This window comes from Canis lupus, chromosome 32, assembly GCF_011100685.1.
Source record: "Canis lupus familiaris isolate Mischka breed German Shepherd chromosome 32, alternate assembly UU_Cfam_GSD_1.0, whole genome shotgun sequence".
Lineage (NCBI taxonomy): Eukaryota > Metazoa > Chordata > Mammalia > Carnivora > Canidae > Canis > Canis lupus.
In genome coordinates, this window is record NC_049253.1 from 8,844,140 (window position 1) to 8,865,021 (window position 20,882).

Genomic DNA, 20,882 nt, shown 5'->3' on the forward strand with positions numbered 1-20,882 from the left:
AACCCAAGACGCTGGAAATGTAGGATCATTTTTGGTCACCAAGAATTATGCAAGGAGGAACAAAAATGTAATTTAGCTTCAAAGCCAGTACCCAGACCAAAGACAAATGAAATGAAAAATGAAGGGAAATGAAAAAAAAAAAAAAAAAAACTTCCATAAAATTAAAAGGCATTTGTTCTCAATTTTGATTTGATGTTCCTTTTTACCATTAAGGAATACATGGAAAGACACAAATTATATTTTGATATTATGTATTTACAAAAGCACATTTTTGAGTTTTCATATTTTAAGAAAACGTTTCAAATAAAATTCCTAGCTATGAATAAAAAAATTATCCTCTTTCCCACATGATTTTAAGGGATATCATGGAACTTTAAAGTCTCACTTAAAAGACCCAAGAAAGTGATTGTGATGACAAATTACATAATTTTAACTAATAAGCTTAAAGAAAATTCAAAGCCCTTTGTTTCAAATTATTTTTAGCAAAATCTCATTATTTTTATGTTAATACATAATATGTAAACATATAAATAAATATATATGTGAGATACATATCTCACATAACATGATTTAATTTGCCAAAACTAACTCTTATTATGAAAATTGAGTTTTCTCTTGACATTCATTATTTTAAACCAATAGCTCTCAAACTCCAATTTGCAGGAAAAAGAAGGCATTTCTGAATCTCTAAAAAGCTTTATACAATGAATCTGGGCAAAAACTCAGGAATCTGAATCTTCCATAAATATGCCAATTAATTCTAAGGCACGAAATCTCCAGACAACCCTTTGAGAAGCCATTTTAAATGGCTTGAGATCTTTTAAAAATAGAGTGAATGATATAACACCATGGTATTATTTATATTAAAGTGGCCCCTTTAGGCCATTCTTTAGAAGGAGTCAAAGCATGTCTTCACAACTAGAAATAAATGTTGTCAAAGTCTTATACAAATTTCTGTACCAAATGATAAATAGACAAGTATCCAACTCAAAGAATTTTAATTTGGAGAATCCTTGTATTCACATAGGTTTTATTATCAATAATATTTATGAAGAAATAATAGTTTGAAGTAAAATTTCTAAGTTCTACTGGTGTATGCTAAACAATACTTTATGAACAATAAAAATGCTGTAAAATGTCAAACAAAACAAAACAATCTCCAGAGCTGCCCATCAAAAGATACTAAGCACTACTTCAGAGTCAAAATTCTTTGAGAAAAGCTGCTGGGGGCGACTAGGGGGAGTGATGTTGAGTTGGAGGGGATAGAAACAAGGAGTGTGGTTTTAAGAAATCTCTTCTTTCTTCCCATTTTCTCTCTTCTCTGTAAAAATACAATTCTTTGTGGAAAACCTTATAATGTGCTAATGAAAGAGACGTCCTGGGCCTTTTTTTTTGATACTGACTTGTAACTGATTTGTAAAAGATAAGCCAATAAGTCTTAGATGAATATTTAGGAGCCAATTTCAAGAACTCTCACGTACAAACAATATATTTTAATGTCAAGATAGCTTTCTTTTGCAAGGTAGCTACTCTGGACACCCTGTCCAAGCAAGCAGTATAAAAAGTCTTAAATAGTGTATATGTGATTTTACTATGAACAAAATGAATCCTACAAAATTATCATCGTCTCAATTAAACACAAGAAAATACTGCATGAAATGAAATTACTGAGAAAATCAATTACCAATAAACTGACAGCACATTTGTATTATGATTCGTCCTTTAAATAATCAAATGTTCTTCCATAAGCTTTAGCTTATTTCCCCAGAAGGGTCGACATGGCATTTTGTCTTGTATTTGAAAGCTATCTTTTGCTGTTAATTTGCATTAAACAAACAACAAAAAGACAAGAAAAATTAAAGGAAGTACCCCTATATAGTTCTCCCACACATCTTGAGCTGTGTGAGCAAGCAGTTAAAACATGCAAATCCAGTTTGGAGGAAATTCGACATCTCTATTATAGATGAAAGGTAAACAAAGCAGATGAAGGATTAGCGCAATTCCAAATTTAAGATATTGCTCTCAGTGACTTATAATAAAGTGGTGTTGCATACGGTGGCATGTTTTAGGTGACATTTCAATTGTACGAGCAATTTGCATTCTATCTGACATTAAATAACGTTCTCGGTATTATGAATTCCAGCAGCATCCTCATCTCCGCAGCATAAAGATATGAACTATGAGGCACATCTTAATGAAGGGAGTAAGTTTTCCTGTCAATCTGAAATGTGAGACAAGGCAGTACCTGGGCTAAACCGCCAGCAACATTACTGTGAGTTGCCCACTCCTGGCATAGTACAAATCTTCAGCTAAGGCATTCTTCTTATTAAATAAAGATCTATAACTGAACACATGTATCTGTAATATCACTACAATCCAAAGAAAATTAAAAGACAGATTATGTCCAGGATATTACATGCACCACCACAGAGCACTGCTAGAATCTGGTATGGTCTTGTTGCTAAGATACCTGGCTAATGCCACGGAAACGAGCCCCTCTTACTAATCTAGTACAATCCATGCATGCTTCCACATATTTTGGCAGGAGAAAGTAGGAGTCCACTGACAATGGTTTGGGATATTACTAGCCAGTGTTTCTGAATTTATACATTTTTTATCTCTTTCTGGTAAGCTTCAACAATCTTAGTGAAATAAGAAATGTAACACTCTGTTAATGGCATTTGGTTGCTTTATGCCATTTAAAACAAGTAAGATTACTTTTTATCCTTCTGCATAGTCAATAAAAGTTACTTAAAAAGGTAATTATTTAAGTGCCTTTGGTTGCAAAATTGTGGTGCTCCCCAAAATGATTCCCCTTAATCTTTGCGATTTATATTGTTATATGCACATAAATGACTAACTGTATTTTCTCTCTCTATTGCTTTCTTCAAGGAGAATGCAATATACCAGTTTCCCTGGGTGCATACTGAATAAGAAATCAGAACACTAAAATGAAATAGTTTTATCAGAAATTATTTGCAAACCTCTGATGCATAAAGCTGGTTTGCAGTGCTAACGTTTCCAAAGATTTTTGTTTTATTCATTTGAGAAAAATATATATGTAGAGAGAAGATTAAAAGCCCTTTTATGCATGACAATAATGCATAAAATTCCAAAATGAAAAATAAATACTTTGAGGCTTCCCCTGTATAGAATGCAAATGAGCCTTCCATCTCCAGGTGTCATTTTTTTTTTAAACAGTCTGCTTTTGTTAAAGTGAACTAAGCAAAGATTCCTACTAAGAAATCAAACATCTCTTTTTAAATGTAAGTGTGTTCCTACTCTGCAGCGCAATATGATCTTCAGAGCATCAGTGACAGTAGTTCCATTGAGCTCAAGTTATGATAACAATAACTTTTGCAGATGTTCATAGCTGTCAAATATTATTCACTAAAATGTCAGAAGATGTGATAAAAAGTTAAACCAGAAAAATTATTCTAAAGTAATTGGTTCAAGTCAAGAAGGCAAGGGAAGGTCAAACATTAATCCCTACCCATAAACAGTGAATGAACCATAGAGAAATCACAGCCATATTGATTTTTTAGGAGGAAACAATTGTGTACTGTATCAGTGGACACACAGATAAAGTGGATGCTTATACATGTGCCGGTGTGCAAATTTATAGTTGCATATCAAAGGAGCTCAGTGATTTAAACAAAAGTTTGTCTTAAGATTTACTGGATTTTTTTACTCAGATTTGCTATCAATAGAGATTTAACCCATCTTTGGCTATAATAAATTAGACCCCAATTGCATTAAGTTTACGCTATCCACACTTTTTTCTGTTTTCCACTCGGTGGATTCACAAGGTCAAATGGAAGGGTTATTTGACCAGAAACCATGGGGACTTTGTGGATTTAGAATTCCATTTGCAATGTTACGACAATGGCTCATAATGATATCCTGCCTTCGTCTATGCTAAAAACAAATATCCCAACTACCAATATGAACCAGAGAACATGTTTAAAAAGTACACACAACTTAGGTTTTTCTTTCATATGCTTTCTATATTTTCAGCTTCTTGGGCCATTGTTGCAATGAAAATTGTTTCTAAATTACTGCCTAAGAGCAGTATACAAGGAAAACTGTATTATGAAACAGGAGATTGTTCATGACAAAGAAGAAATAAATCAATAACAGGTGCAAGTATCTCAGAAACTGTTACTTCAACATAAATTGTCCCTGTAAGAAGGACAGAAAAATGTTTTTACAAACCTTTTACTTTTTTCAATTCTCACTGGAATCCCATGTCAGAAGAGAAAATGGCTGTTTGCTTAGAATAAAGTGTCTTAGCCGTCTACGTGGACCTGACAGTAATGACAAAGGATGGTGCCGATCAATATCCATCTTCTTCATTCCTGAAGTAATAACTTTCAATAGGAAAATCTATTTACTTTTACTTACCTTTATTTTATTTCATTTTGCCTTAAAGAAGTTCATTCCAGGGGGAGGGTTTACCTTGCAAACAGCAGTTAACAAACTGATGATTTAACGAAGGACCCTGGGCCAGGAGGGGCGTACCCATCGTTGTACCTGTGTCAACGTTAAGAAGAAACACATTTCTTTGGGTTCTAAATTTGTTATTCAAATAACAATCACTAAAGGCCTTTCAAGGTTCACAGCTGAATATCTGGAATGTATATCAACCAGGTCAATCAGAAAAAGGGTCAGTATTCACATTCTTACATGTAGGGCTTCTTGAATTTTTTACATTCCATTTGCTACTGTACTGCATGGCAAGTAAAATATCCCTGGATGAGGATTTGAAAAGGAGACCTCAACTCTTTCTGGGAAAACTAGTTTCATACCTTGTATAGAAACTCTTTGGAAAGGCCTTGTGTTGTCTGTTGAGATCTACAATGGTGAGGGAGCTTTCACCACAGACTGTCACGACAGTCGTTATTTTAAATTACATTGCAAAATAAGTGCTCGACACATGAGTATACACACTGAAATAAAACATTTTCTGATGTTTGAAACATTCTCTCTTCTCTTTATCTCTTCTCTCTCCCTGTCAGGCCTGTAACTATTTTATAATTATGATAGATTTTTATTTCTTTTGAGCTAGAATTGGTTTAAAAGTTACAGCTTTTTGTTTCCTCAACACCTTTGTTTTACAGATAATCTTTTTCCAATGAATCAAAATTGACATTTGAAATATGAAGCTCTTAATAACATCTAATGGCAATTCTTATCAACAACTTCGTTGCATGACTTTCATCTTAACTAATTTTTATTTTTGAAAGCTGTAATTAAAAGCCACTGCATTTTAAAAATGCAAAAATTTTTGTAGTTGTCTTTATAAAATTCTTGATAGAATTTCCCATTATGAGGAAAGAAAGAAAAGAATTCTTCACATACATATACACACGATGATTTCAGACCAACTATGAATATTATATCACCTTTTTATACTAGAAATGGTTGCTCAGAACACTGATATTGATATCAATAGCAATGTAAAGTTTTAAAATAATCAGAATGAACTAAACAGCAACCTGAGACTTCTAATTCTCAATGTGAATTTTTAAATTAATAATTGATAATTAATTTTAAATCAAAAGGAGTAATAAAAACCCATTCCTGAACTCTAGGTTCCTACATAAATCTCAGAACACTCACTGTGTATATTTGTTACTAAGAAAGGAGATCACTGGTATTAAACCCCTGCTTAAATCAACTGCAAGATGGGAAATAAATTAGAGGCAGTACTCTCCTTAGAATTTCTAAGAAAACATATATTAACATAGATGTAATATAGCAAGAGAATTAATTGCAAATAAAGTAAAATGTACAGAATGATAAGGATAAATTACATTTCGCTTCTAATATCTAAGCATTCATTACTAAGAGGATAGCAGCAAAGAAAAAAATGCATGTATGCCCTACTCCTTTTATATTTGCACCAGACACAGAGGATCACATTTTACCTGAAGGTGATCAGGCTTTCACTTTGGTAAACTTCTCTGCAGGCATTTTCATGTGTGTGCCTGTGTACCAGGAAAATAATACACAAGAAATATTTGTATATTCTTGAAACACAAAAGAAAATATTCCATGTGAGTCGGGCCCTCAATAAATCTAAAGAAAAACCATTGACAATTTTATTAAAAAAAAATAGTTTCACTTGTTAAAAGGCACCAAGGGGTTAGAAAAAATATTCAAGGTCTTAAAGGTTTTAGAAAGCTTTTTGTTGTTGTTGTTCTCAATGATAGCAATTTTTATTCATTGGTTTGTACTTGCAACATATTTTGTTGTAGAATTTTGTCCACTATGTCATGTTCCATATATTGACATGAAACTAGATCTACTGGACCCCTCAAAAAATAATTGCATTTATTTTAAGAAAATCAAACTGAGTAATAGATATAAAATAATATACACAATTAAGTATAAGCACTTTAAAGAGTCTTTCTAAAGGATTAGTCCTAGGAAGAAGAATAGGTGCTCTTGAAAATATAAACAAATGTTAAGGGAGGACATATAAAATTTAAGACATAACACAGTTAAATCTCAAATTTAAGGCAAATAAGCGTTGTTACTTATCCCTCAAACTACACTCGTTTCAATATTTCCATTGAAACTGAGTATCTGCAAATGGATTAAGGTGACCAGTCAGTATTCAGTACGTGGTCATGGAATAAGTAAAAAAAGAGAAGACAACTGTGCATTTCATAATATATTTGGCTCTGAGGCCTAAAAGAAGGTAAACACATTGTTCTCACCTGCTCACTTGGTTGTGTAAAATTAGAAATCCTAAAATCTTGAATACTTTGATGATCACGTGATTAAGAAGAAATTCATCAGCAGTATGTTAAATGCATTGCATTGGTGAGTTAATTTCTATGTTTTCCTGTGAAGAACTGGAGACCACCAACTAGGAACAGGGTGCTAGGTTGAAGCAGGAAAGAGGAGGCAAGACAAAGAAATGCACAGGGGCCATGACCCTGACACACATTTTACAAAAGGCAGATTCAGAAAATTTCACCGGGTGTGGAGAAATTACATTACAGTCAGGAGTTACTAAGATGCGGAAAGCTTCACGCCACTATAAAGTCACGGAGCCCGTCGAAGAAGCTCACTAAACATGTTTCTGATGTATTTGTTTCATCTATATATGTGTGTGTGTGTCTGTGTCCATGTCCAACCGTCTGTGTGTGTCACAACTACACAACTAACTAGAGACATGTGCAATGCCAGATAATCTATGTTGCTCCACTGGGCTACTACTGAGAAAATCTACTGATTTTTCTCCCCAGTTTTCTAAGGTTTTAAAGAAATAAATATCTTCACGGTTTACGCCCATCTTTTAGATTCCAACAAAAGATAGGGCCGTAAATAGATATTCTAGTCCACATTCACAGGATCTAAATTACACAGGGTGGTGGTCACCAGGACACACGTGCAAAAAGGCAACGTGGCTTGCGCAGGTTTTACCAGGCTCTTCCATAGTTGCGCTAGTTGTTTTTATTTTTTTACTAAACAAATTTATCTCATCTCTTTTTTAGAAACCTCCTATGCTTTATACCCGAATTCTCTCAAATCTGGACCCCAACGAAGAAAACTGGTTTATGTACACTCAGAAGTGTTCAGTGGTTGATAAAAGCTTTGGTACTGCAAGAGTAATAGAGGGCAACAATGGGGTTGCTAATCTGTGTGAAGTAGTTGCACACATATGCCTCTTTTTATTTTGCATGACTTAGCTGTTAGGAAAAGCCTCAATATCACAGTCATTGATGTTCATCTAAATCACGATTTTCTATCACCTAGCGCATTGGTGTGATATAGACATATTTCTAGAAAAAGGCTGTGCACTGAATTTCTGAATTTCAAAATTTGCCAGTGTTGCTGACTTTTTTTTAAACAAACAAACAAAAAATATATCCAAGTCTTCCTAGTTCAAAGACATAGAGAGAGACCGTTTCAGAAATGTAAAACAGTTAGCAAATGATGGGGTAAAGGCTACCAGAGTAGCTACGTTAGCCTTCCCTTCTCCCATGCAGGAGCTCAAAAAATGCTGTTGGACACAGCGCTTTATTCGAAGAGGTTTCACACATGCATTTTTAATCAGGATTATATTTCACAGAAATCTGTCACCGCTCACAAGTGCAGCCGGCCGGTCCTCCTTGAAATGTATCAGCTCTCGCTCTCAGCCCTGAACTAGTTTTTCTTTGTACAAATCGAGATTTGGTGATCCACAAGGCGGTGTTTTTCTTAAAAGGAAAAAAATAATCCCTTAGAATTGCTTGGGACCCCCATGCACATTGTTTTTAGTTCAAACATACAACTGCTCTAACCTGGGACTGTGGTCTAAGGCAATCTCTCCGCCAAGTTAACAGGCTCAACATTTGGCTGTAAGGTATTTACTAAAGCTAGAAGATCTAGTAAGTGGTTATTTGAAATTCAATCATTTGCCTGATTTTTTGTGTTGAGTTAATCCTACGTTTTTCTTCTATTTTTGATCTATCGTACTATTAATATATCCGTGGCTATAATAATTATTAAGATGATATAATAAGCAAAATATAGTGAAAAATTGTTTCTATGGGTATCTCTTTCTGGTGTGCTCCAAATATTGGACATATTGTGTGATCATACATTAAAGTATGTCCTTATCTATGTATATAAAATATCTTACAGAAATTTATAAGTACAGAGAAACAACTCAAACTGTGTGTGTGTCTGTGTGTGTAATGTGTATCCCTAACAACATGGATGTTCAAAGCAAATGGAAGAGATTAAAGATCATAATTACTATTGAAATATAGGAATATTTTGAAATTATATATATATTTCAATAAAAGTGATCTATTTATAATGCCTATATTTTAAAACTTTCAGCTTATTTATCACAACAAAAATTCACTCTCAAATATTCTGATTAATACAGGAATAGAGATTTTTTTTAAAAGCTTAAGTTTGCATATGATATATTTAATGTCTAATGAATACCAAATCTCTCCTAAAGCAAACCCAACACATTACACATCTAGCAACTAAAACTTATGTCAAAGTACATTTCAAAGAATGCATAGAGGAAAATTTTTAGGGTACAGAAATTTCTAAAATTTGTGCAAATGCAAAAGAGTTAAGTCACTTTAAAATCTCTATGTTAAGGACTACTGTATATCAGCATATGTCCAGAAAAATAGGCCAGCACCAATGACACAGAAACATTCACATGAAGTAACCATATCTATATGTTGTCAAGCAACTGGTCATAAAAGCACTGAATAAAAAGGGCATTTGAAATTGGATAGTTCTGAAAATACCACAGCTGATTTTTTATATTCTCTGACAGTTGAGAACAAAAAGACTTTCAGAAAAAGATTTTAGACACTCCCTGTGATATTTGACTTCCCAAAGTTTACGCCTAAGATTACCAGTCTGGAATCCCAAAATTAAAAAAAAAAAATCAATATTAAGCTGTTTAATTCTTAATTCTCAATTGCTTCCTGTTCATAAAATTACTATACTGCTTTCCTTCATCATTGTAAACACTGTACATTTTAACATCTGTCAAAGCATTTAAAATCCTAGACCGTACATCTGCAAAACTGGGATGAAGAAAGGCAGCCTAGAATATTACAGTGTCCCCTTTAGAAACATTACATTTTTCGTAGTTAAGGTTTTATTTAATGTTACCACAATCAGAAAGTTTGAAAAACAGATTTTGAAATTCTGTTGGATAGAATTAGCAGCACAAATACCAATGACTCAAAATTTTCAAGAGCTTAAAAGATAAAACTGTCTTTCAGATCCAAATTGTTGTCTAGTGTAAGTACAAGAAAAAAGAGGGTATTAAAGCAATCATACTTTTTTTTTATCCATTTCTTTAGCATTTAGTTAACAAGGAATCTGTGGCTTTAGAGTTGCTTAGCCAACAGCCTTGAACAGCATATTTTTATTCCCCAAATGGTTTCATGTTTCCAAAGTGAAATTTTAGAGGGTATTAGTTTAAAATATTTATCTCTCTATTTAGGAAAATCTCCCTCTGTAGTCTAACAAAACAAAACAAAACAAAACAAAACAAAACAAAACAACAAAAAACAAAAAAGCAAACCCTCCCCAAACATACACTTTATAATGACTTTTCCCTGAGTAAATATTAATGTTAAAGATACAAAATAAAGAATAGTAGTAAAATGAAATAATTTAAAACATGCCATTAAGTAATTTCTCAAAAGCCAATAAAAGTATCATTATAGAAGATTAACAATATAGTTTTGCATTTCTCTCAAAAAGTACACACCTAAACTTCCTAGATCCTTTTGAAATGTAAAAGATGATAATTTTTTATGTTTACAAATGTATTTGTTTTTAACACATTGGATGATTTTTAAAGTGAATAATGAGCATATTCAATTTATTAAACAAACCTTTTCCTGCTATCATAGAGACAATAAGCCTGAGGCCCAAATATCTATATTTGAGTCTTCTTTTACAAGTTTTGTTCAATTCCCTGAATCTGCACTTTCTCATCTGAAAAATGGGAATTATTTTTTCTTCACCTGTCTCACAAGTTTGTGAGAATGAGAAATAATTACTCTCACCACGACCCGAACACATTTTGTATTTCTGGGGCACATGGGCACCATATTTAATAAATTCGATCTCAAAGGAATGAAGTCAGAGTCTGTCAAGTGTCACCAGGCCATGTCTTATTTAATCATCTTTCTAGACATTCTGTCTTTTTCTTAGAATGTAAGACTCATTGGGCAGTGACTTTGTCTCTTCCATCACTGCATCCACAGAGCCTGCCTCAGTAGCTGGCCCATCAAAGGTGCCTCAGTACTTGTTGATTTAATTATATAAAAGCTATATGTTCAAATAAATATGTAGGACTACAGGCTTCTGCCACCTTCCTCCAGCTATTTCTTTTTTTTTAAAGATGTATTTATTTATGTATTCATGAGAGACACAGAGAGAGAGAGAGAGAGAGAGAGGCAGAGACACCGGCAGAGGGAGAAGCAGGCTCCGTCCAGGAAGCCCAACGTGGGACTCCATCCCGGGTCTCCAGGATCACGCCCTGGGCCGAAGGTGGCACTAAACCGCTGAGCCACTCGGACTGCCCCCTCCAGCAGTTTCTAAGCCCCATATGCCAACAGACCTGTGCCGGGTAGGTAGCTTGACCATCTGATAGGTAAATATGGCTCAATAGAATATTAAGTCTTTACCTTTCTAGTTTCCTGTTTATGAAGGACTTTCCCATGGTCTGCAAGACCTGATCCTCTTAACACAGGTATCAAGATTCAGTATTCTTTCTGTGTATGCAGGACACAACCGCTGTCATTGCTCATATCAAAGGCCCAGCTATTCACTCTATATAACCCCCCTTTTCATCTTCTTATCTACTTTGTTCCTATAATTGTCCCTTCCTCTCCCACATCAAGATCTTCCCCGTACTCTATTGGATCATTCTCACTAGCACACAAACATCTTGTATTATTGCCTATCTAGAAATAAACCCTCATTTGATCCTACATCAGCGCAGCTCTCATCCCATTCCTCTGCTCCTCTTTTCAGCAAACCTCCTCTAAAGGATTATCAAACCTATTCTCCCCATTGCCTATCTTCTTTTTCCCCCAAGCCAACTTCAATCAAGCTTTCAACTCTACTACTCAACTGAAACCTCCTTCATCAAGGTTACCTGGATGGCCATGCTTATAAACCTATGGCGTCCAGTTAGTCTCCATCTAACTTAATCACTTCATGGCACTTTACAACTGATCACATTCACTTCCCTGAGACTTCTTTATTTCAACTTGGCTTTTAGGAAATCACTGGACATAACTTCTCAGCCTCCACTGATGGATACTTCTCCTTCCCCATTCTTTTAACGGCTGGAGTAAGACAGGCTCAGTTTTCCAGCCTCTTTGCTTTTGCCCTCCCAAGATGGTCAACTGCAATCATGTTGCTTTAAATGCTGGCTGTGAACTGGTGACTATCATACTTACATCTCCTATCCTACCTCTCCTCTCAGCCACAAGTAACAGGTTTAATAGACATCTCAAACTTATATAACAAAAATTGAACTCTAGGTTTTTTCCCCCTAAATCTGCTTTCTGTGGTCTTTTGTATCACAGTAATTGACACCAAGCTTCTGTCAATTATTCTGGAAAACAAACAAATACATAAACAAAGAAACCTGGGAATCATCCTTGACTTCTATTGTTCATATCTAGTCCATCAATAAATTCTATTGGCTCCATCTTCAAATTATAACCTGAATCCAATTATGTCCCATAATATCTACTGTCTCCTTAGCAAAACCGTCTATTATCTTTTGTCTGGACTGCTAGCATGGCTTCTAACGGGGTCATTTGGCTTCCACTCTTGTCCCCCTAATAGCTTATCTATATTTAGAACCCAGTTCCAGTTATGTTGCCAACTGCAGCCATCCAATGGCTTTTTATCACATTTAATAAACCCGAAGACCCACGGTCCTGCATCATCCAACCCCAGCCTCACTTGCGTAATTTTATCTTCTGTCACTTTCCCATATCTCTTTGAGCCTTTGCTTTTCCTCAGGACCACTGATAACACTCTTATTTAATATTTTTTATGTTTGCTTTTCCTTCTGCATGGAATATTCTTTCTCAGTTCAAAACTATTATTAACTACTGATTTTCTGATACTAAAATGCAAACTCCATGAAGGCAAAGGTTATTTCTGTCTCTTTCCCTTGCATGTTTCTGACACCTAGCACAGTGCCTGATCTAGATTATGGTCTCCATATTTTTGGAAGGATAGGAAGAAAGAGGGAAGGATGAAAGGGAGGAAAGAGGGAGGGAATATAGAGAGGGACTATAAGATAGCCAATAGCTATCAGGGCATTTTCAGCTAAAACAATAGTCATTTTGAAAATTAACACCTACTGTAGATTTTTAGGATTCAAATGAATTTAATTTAAAACTTGAAGTTAACATCCAATCCAAATCATCCCACTTTCCCCCTCTCTCCCAACCCTCCCACCCCAGCTCCAGCCTAAGCAGGCTCTGGGAAAACAGGATGGCAGCTAGTTTTTCCATGTCCTCATCATCTCTCCTTCCCCCTTCTGTATATTCCAAGGCTGGAGCAGGAGAAGAGGGGTTTTTAAGAAAAGAAAACGTATTTTCACTTAGCTGGTGCCAGTCGATAGTTCTTTTTTATCTAATGCTAGCCAACACTGCCATGGCAAGCATCCAAAAGGTGGTCTTTCAAGAAGCGCATTTGTGGGTTTCCTTAGGAAGCCCCCAGAGGACATTTGTGCTGAATTGTCAGAAACTTAGAAGCGCATCTCCTAAGAGTTCAGAGAAGTGAGTGTGGTAATGAAAGCCTGAAGACTAAAGAGATTGAATCAACTACTCTTGGAAATTAGACTGTAAACTAGCATAAAGGGAATAAAAGTACACAAGCTGTAGTTCAGGCTATGTCTCATTTATAAGATGTTAGCACCATGAAAGTATATAGTAAAAATGCACAAAGTAACTAAACTCGTATTTTTCAATCACATTTAGATCAATTGTGGGAAGATAATTCATGTTTAAAGGTATATTTAAGTTTAGCAAATCACTCAGTTGACATATAAATAATATTAAAAAGTAAATTCAGATAGGCTTGACTATGAGCCAGAAATCTGTGGAGGGACAGCAAAAATTCATGACTTAGTACAAGGTACCAAAGGAGAATGTCTGTACATGCCACAGAAATTAAAATTAGATCTGTCCTCATTCAACAATTCCCTAATAATCGGGAATGGTGTGCTTCATATTAATTCAATTCTCTGTTAATACTAAGTAATTGTCAATTAGAACCGTTAGGCATCATGGTAATTTTTTTTATCTTAATTGAAAGTTTAAAATAGTGAAACAATAAATTGTCCAGGACAATTATTTCCTCTACAGAACCAGCATGCAGTCAGCTCATTGTGACTGTGAGACACCTGAGCTCTGTTAATGCTAGTGCTGAGACGTTAGCTGAGGCTGAGTGAATTCATGACTGCGTGTGTAAGGGGCAATACAAATATAATTAATCACTTCAAACTTTATGCTAGTATGTGTGGGGGAAAAACATGAAGTTTAGTATTTTAGTGATTTCCCATTTACTAAAGTATAATTTGAACTTTATTTATTTTATAAATTTTGACAGTCTGCCAACCTTCCCAATTTGTTTTCTTTTATTCTTGTTTGGAACATATTTGCTCCAGCTGAATACCTGGCTTGTCACTATCTCCCAGTTTTGTACTGTGCTTTTCTACACTGTTATAAGTTCTCTTAAGAAACACCTTCTTCCTCTATCTCCCTTTCAAAACTCACATTACCATTTAGCGTTAAGTTTTAAAATCATTTTTTTTCTCTATATACTGCTCATCTAGGGTGAGCCTGCAATCACCCTTTTCTTAACATGTATATTGTTTTTATCACCCATTTTTTCCAAGTATTTCCTATCTTTTATTGCAATCTTTTGTGAATGTATCTTCCCAATAGTAGCTGATTCAATCTGTGGCCTAGAGATGAAATATTGTCACATACTCAATTAGATCTTTCACAATAGCCATAGGACCATAGTTGTGTGTGTGTGCATGTGCCCATGCAAGTGTATGTACATGTATATTTCTATTCATTTATTCTCTCTCTCTCTCTCTCTCTCTCTCTCTCTATATATATATATATATATATATATATATATATATATATATTTACTCTTGTCTAATCCCTATATCAGTCACTACCATAGACTACTGGGCACCAGAGAAAAGTCAGTGCTCAGTCTTATGTAGTTTATACTCTAGTGAGGAATGTAGGCAAATGGGTAATTAAAGTAAAAGTAAAGAGATGCCTGGGTTGCTCAGTCAGTTAAGCATCTGCCTTCAGTTTGGGATAAGAACCTGGAGGCTGGGATCAAGCCCCTAGTCAGGCTCCCTGCTTGTGGGGAGTCTGCTTCTCCCTCTACCCCTCACCCTGCTTATGCCTTCTCTCTATATATATTTTTCTCTGTCTCAAATGAATAAATAAAATCTTAAAAAATAAAACAAAAAATATAGTGAAAAAAATTCATGTAAGTTATGTGGAAGTGAATAGGATGAGCAACTTAGCCAGAGTTGAAGAAACAGAGAAGCAGTATGGAAGGGAATAGAGGATAGGGTGTAGGCATCAATGAAGAGGGGAAAAAATGGTCTAAATAGATGGAAATACAAACAAAAAGCTCAGATGGAAGATAGAGAACTCAAAGAACTGAAACACATATAGCACTACCAGAATAAGAAGTAGAGTGGCAGATGAGGGAGAGCTAAAGATGCTACGTAAGTAGGAAGGAAGGATTTCAGGACAGATGAAATGACCAATGATATCACACATTGCCATGCTAACAAAGAAAAAGACTGCAAAGTGTCTATTGATAAAAAGACGTTTGGTGACTGACAAAGCCATTTTGGTGGTGTGAGGGCCCCAAAATCAAATCACAGTGGGTTGAGGGAAAAAGTGGAGGATGATGAAGTAAGATGAGAGCGTAGATGAAGTAAGATGAGGTCTTTAAGTTAGACCATTGAGGGGAAGAGAGATATGGAGATCTTAGAGGAGGAAATTGAATTCCAAAAAGAAGATTTGGGCATGGGAAAAATCTGAAGAAAAGGAGCCAGCAAGAAGAAAAGACTGATGATCCAAAAAATGGTGATAATATCAAAGTCACCTAGAGATTGAGAGAATTGGGATCTAGAGCACAGATGGAAGAAGAGCTGAGAGGGAGTGGGCAGTGTCATTTATTCCATTTTAAGAAAAAGGTAAAAGGAAAGAATAAAGGTAGATGTCTGTAAATGTCTTGTTAGGCTGGAAGGAGGCTGAAGAGCTAATAAATTTTCTATATTATCATTACTTTAATATCTTTACTCTCATTCCTCGGAGAAAGGGACATATTCCATTCCAAAGCTGATACTGAGTGGCCCCAGTACATTCTGATGACTTTCCATTTGAGCTAGAAAAAACAAGGAGGAATGAACCAAATTACATCCAGTTGGAAGCTAGGGCAAAATTAATTGTAGTAAAAAGGCTGCCCCATTAGATCCAATCCCCCATCAACCCCAGAAAGGCCTCAGATTTCATTTAATATGAACCTCAAGACATCTTAGCAAACTTCAATCAGATCTAGTATGACATTGCTATTCAAGTTTTCTTAGCTAGGGATTGGCTGGAGTCTAAGAGGCTATACTAATAATCAACTATACTTTCATGGTCACAATGGATGGTTGTGAAAGCAGTATAAGGGATTACAAGTCTAGCAATTCTTCATATTAATACACAGAAATCACCTAGGGTATTTGTTAAAATGTTTATTCCCTGTTTCCACTGCCATATATTATTATTCAAGCAAATCTATGGTATACCTTTGCTTTTTACCCATGTGATCCAGATATAAGTGTATCACTCTTGAGCAAGCTCCAGTAATAAGAAACAGAAAAATGTGGGAAGAAACCAGGCCAATTCCTCCAAATACTAGCCCACCTTTCCAAGTCCTAAGGCAGGTTCTAGTTCATAAAATGGAAAGCTAAAGGAGAAAAAAAATAGATGCTGCATACCTAAATAGCAGGGCCAATAGACAGTAATCATGGCAGGCTAAGAAAAAGTAGAAACTAATCTACAATATATAGCAATAACAATTAAAAGCTTTCATAACACACACTTGGGGGAAAGAATCAATATTACAGTACTTTAAAAAACATATGAAGACAAAGAACAATACACATACCAATGATAATTTCTAACGTAAAATCAAGCAATTTGTTTAGCAACATTTGTAATCCCAGAATAACTGAAAGTAACATATTCTCCACTAAAAATATATTCTGTGTGGAATAATGTAGACTGGTCCATCTAAAAATAGAGCTAAATAATCTCTGGTGACCTCTTAAAAACTATGAATTATAAGACATGGTTATTACATTTTTAGATTACTAAATGATAGAGAAAGATGATTTTCTCTCATTTTACAAGAACAAATAGCCACAAAACTTGCAACTGGAATCAAGTCTATGCCTATTTTAAGTCAACGAGCAAGTAGCCATGAGTATATTTTCAGCATGAATGCCACAGACATTCTAGGTTAGGAAAAGCGTAATACATCTTTTCCTGCAAAGCACTTTAGGTAAAGATGAATACATACTTCTGCTCTGTTCCTAAATCTCACTATACTAATTTTATTCTCATTTTCTTTTCATCACCATCAGTATCAACCTCATCAACTCATCAAAAAACATTATTAATACCTGAGCTGTGGATGTGCTGAGGAGCATACAAAGTGCACAGAGCTTCCAGATGAAACAAGTAATTACACAAATGCCCTTTAGTGCACATGTACCAGCATAAAATCTGCATGAGGGGAAAAGAGCCAAGGAAGCCAAAGTTATACATTTCTAAACACAAATACATCACCTGAGTCAAAAAGAGTAGGCTTAATGAAAATAAACAGAGCTTTAAAAGAGAGATTTAAAGCCTACATGCAGCTTAGGACAAGTTATGACTTTTCAGTATCACATAGACATTACATCAAAAATGACTACACTCTACCAAATGGATGGGAAGGGAGCTTCCCTGGTGCCATACTAAAGTAAGCCTCTCTCTTTTGGAAACATGTTTTAAGTGGGAAAGTTAGCATCATCTCCCAAGCATAAAAATCCTAAACATTTTCTGCCTGTGTTCCCTTTATTGTATTTGCTTTCACTTTTCTAGGAAGATTCTATATAACAATGGTTGAGAAGGGGGTTGGGAAGAGTACAGTGAAATCCTGAAATGGCTAACCTTTACCCTTGGGAATTTTAGACCACGTCAAAAATAAAGACTCCAAAAGCAAAATAACAATAATTAATATTAGTAGTGATAAATCTCACAGGACAGTGTCATTCAACTTCCATCTCGACACAAAAGTGGACAGCCTCTCATTATGATCTGTGAAAGTGAGAGTTTATTGCAGTTTGCTGGGGCAGTCTTACCAGAGTCAGGGAATGGTCAAGCGAGGCAGGATCCTAGTGAACATGTAGATCTAGACCATCCTTCCACCCGACATACCTTTCCACTACCACCACCAAATCCCTATATTCCCCTCCACAGCTAATCAGACTTGATTAGCAAAAGATCACACATAAAGATTAACAAATGAGAGCATATAACATGTTTGATGTAGGTTATCCCAGTCTCCAGATTTTCCAGATTTTCCCCTTTTCAATATCCTTTTCAAGACCCTACACTGTTTCATGATGAGTAAATGTGCAATTTTCACCACACCCTTTGACACTCTGACTATACCTAATGGAGTAGCGATTTTGTCTTTGCATGTACTACAAATATCTGCATTCCAGCTTCTTACCAGAAAATATAATTATTGATTGTTTCATCAGTTTTCAGAAATCTGGAATTCTGTTTCTTAAGTACCAAAAGGCTCACTTGGTCATACACCACTGTTCCTTTTTGTATTTGAAAATTGCCTCAAATTAAAATAATTTATACTTAAGATAGACCTAGAGAACTAAAGCTGCTGAGAGTTGAACGAAGTTGCATTCATTTTGAAAGTATTCCAACCACTTCTCTTTTCCTTAGGTTTAAAATGCCTTCAAGGTATTTTATGCTATTTTAACTATCATTTCTTGTCTTACTGATAAATTTGAACATGTTTTCTACATTTGTGACTTGTCTACACTTACTGGTCATTTGATTTTTCTCCAGAACAGATTTGGGAAACTTTCAGAAGATCCAAATGGAGTCATCATAAAATTTGAGGGTGGGAGGAAGAATTTTCCAGAGAATGGGAGAATAGCAGGGAAGGAAAAGTGAAGGATGAGAGCAGAGACGAGTGTGCAGATGTCAGCAGGGCTAAGTCTCTATCCTTTCTCTGACCTAGACTCCCTTTTCTCCTTGTGCCCTTTCTTCTTCTGGGGCCAGCTCCATTCTCTAGGCCCTGGCTGTTTTCTGTTGGGATGATATATTTTATTAGAGCCTCTTCCCCCAGCTCAGTAGCCCTCATACCTGCGCTTTCCTCTCTCTCAAGTGGAGCAGTGTCTAAAGACTGAGTGTAGTGAAAGGTGGTAAACATCTCTTCCTTAAAAAAGAAAGAAAAAAAAATATTGGAATTTAATGCTGACACACCAGTACTGTCATTTTGTTCCTGTATTGCGGCTACTAAATGAAATATTAAATTCTTCCCTGTCCAGTTCTCCTCCAATTACCAAAACAAAATGTTACCCAACCATTTTTTTTTATTTTCCACCCACTCTCCTAGTACTAAAAATCTAAATTCTTTCCTTAGATTATGACTGAAAGCACTTTCTCACACAGATTCTGTACTTTGTATTAATTGCTCTTACTGATTAGGTTTTCATACTCTATCCTGGGTTTCTATTGAGGATCTTCAAAAAAAAAAAAAAAAAAAACCTTATTTAATAATTATATTTTATGGATACCCACATAAGTGGTAAACTATAAAAGAGTACATGAGAAGATACTCCTCTACCTCAGAGTAGTGATTGCCTTCAAGGAAGAAGGCAGAGGAAAATGAATGGAAAAGAAATATAACTGTAACTATGATGTTTTCTTTCTTCATTAAAAGAGAGATTTAAAGCATATTTGGAAAGATATGAAAGGTATGTCAAATCTGGGAACTGGATTATATTTTCTGAAATACTTCTCTGTATATTTGAATCCAAGACAAACATACAAACAAGCCATCATTTGAAACTCTCTAGTCATTTGAGGGAAGTTATTGAAAATATTGCCCTCTCTAACAGTGCTTCACAAGCTTTAAAGCATATAAATCACCTGGGCATCTTGTTAAAATGTGGATTTGAGCTTAGTATATTTGAGTAGACCTTGAGATTCCACATATCTAACAAGCTTCTGGATGATACTAGATCAAGAACCACAGTTCATGGTATTCCACAGTGTCACTTGTCGATGAACATCAAAGTAATTTCTCAATTCCAGGGAAATCTATGCTTATCCTCAGTAACTGGCAGATTTTTCTCTTGTAGGTATTGTGACTTTTTATTTTCACCTTGGCCACTAGGAAGCTCACAGATAAAACTTACTTTTCTTGGGAATTACACAAGATTATATGCACAGTTTTATAAACCAACTTATTCTGGCTTTATTTTATTTCCTTACTCATATTTCCTTTTGTAAGAATTCTTATATATATTATTGCATCATTACATATAAGCTGCTTCAAAAATTCTCAGAAATGAGGTTTGCCATATTTAAATTAACTTATAATAAAAAAGCCACTGTTCTTGAAGGAGCTCACAATTTTAAGGGGAGGAGTTACATACACAAAATGTAGATGGGCAATATAGATCTATATAGCATCTATAGGACGGAGTATCTAACTCTGCATGATAGTACCTGAAATGTTACTATTAACAACATCACTCTTATCAGTAATATTCACAGTCACAATAATGATAACAACATCTGACTAAATGTCTGCCAGATGCCCAGTGCTGGCTGGGTATTTTATCTCATTCACCCCTTTGATCACTTATCACATGCAATCATACCTAAGAAGTCTGTGATACATCACCATTAAACTTTAAAGCCCATCAAGATTACTTATGAACTATATCCAGGCAGATCCAGGTTTGAAAACCATGTATGGGTGATGCTATGTCCCATATTCTCATGGTTAAACGTGATAATCTCCATAGGCTTCACAGAGGGAAAAAATGCTTCATCTATGACTTACAGGCAAAGAAGAAAGGTTGAAAGTTTCCAAGCAGACTAAGTAGGGATGGAGACAGAGGAGGGAAAAGTTGTTCCAGATGAAGGGAACAGCATATGCAAACATGAAAAAAACATGAAAAAGCAGAATATATTTAGGGATTGGCAAGAAGTTCAAAATAGCTGTACCATGGACCCTATATG

At 35.2% G+C, this 20,882-nt stretch overlaps 2 long non-coding RNA genes across 5 annotated transcripts in view; one reads left to right on the forward strand and one right to left on the reverse strand.

Annotated features, from left to right (window-relative positions):
- The first annotated feature begins 2,504 nt into the window (after positions 1-2,504).
- LOC102154537 overlaps positions 2,505-20,882 on the forward strand; it is a 39,501-nt gene continuing 21,123 nt past the window's right edge. For 2 of the 3 annotated variants that reach the window (XR_005382514.1, XR_005382515.1), the window contains exon 1: positions 10,942-11,119. This is a non-coding gene — a long non-coding RNA (uncharacterized LOC102154537). Of the gene's footprint in view, positions 2,628-10,941; positions 11,120-20,882 lie in introns of those variants that run through there. The other variant, XR_005382516.1, reaches the window with a different exon arrangement.
- On the reverse strand, positions 4,215-5,999 carry LOC119867164. Of its 2 annotated transcripts, none has more exons than XR_005382518.1 (3): positions 5,931-5,999; positions 4,405-4,533; positions 4,215-4,307 (listed from the first exon to the last, which is right to left on the reverse strand). It is a non-coding gene; the product is annotated as an uncharacterized LOC119867164 (long non-coding RNA). The 2 variants fall into 2 exon arrangements; XR_005382517.1 differs by lacking the exon at positions 5,931-5,999 and adding an exon at positions 4,809-5,246.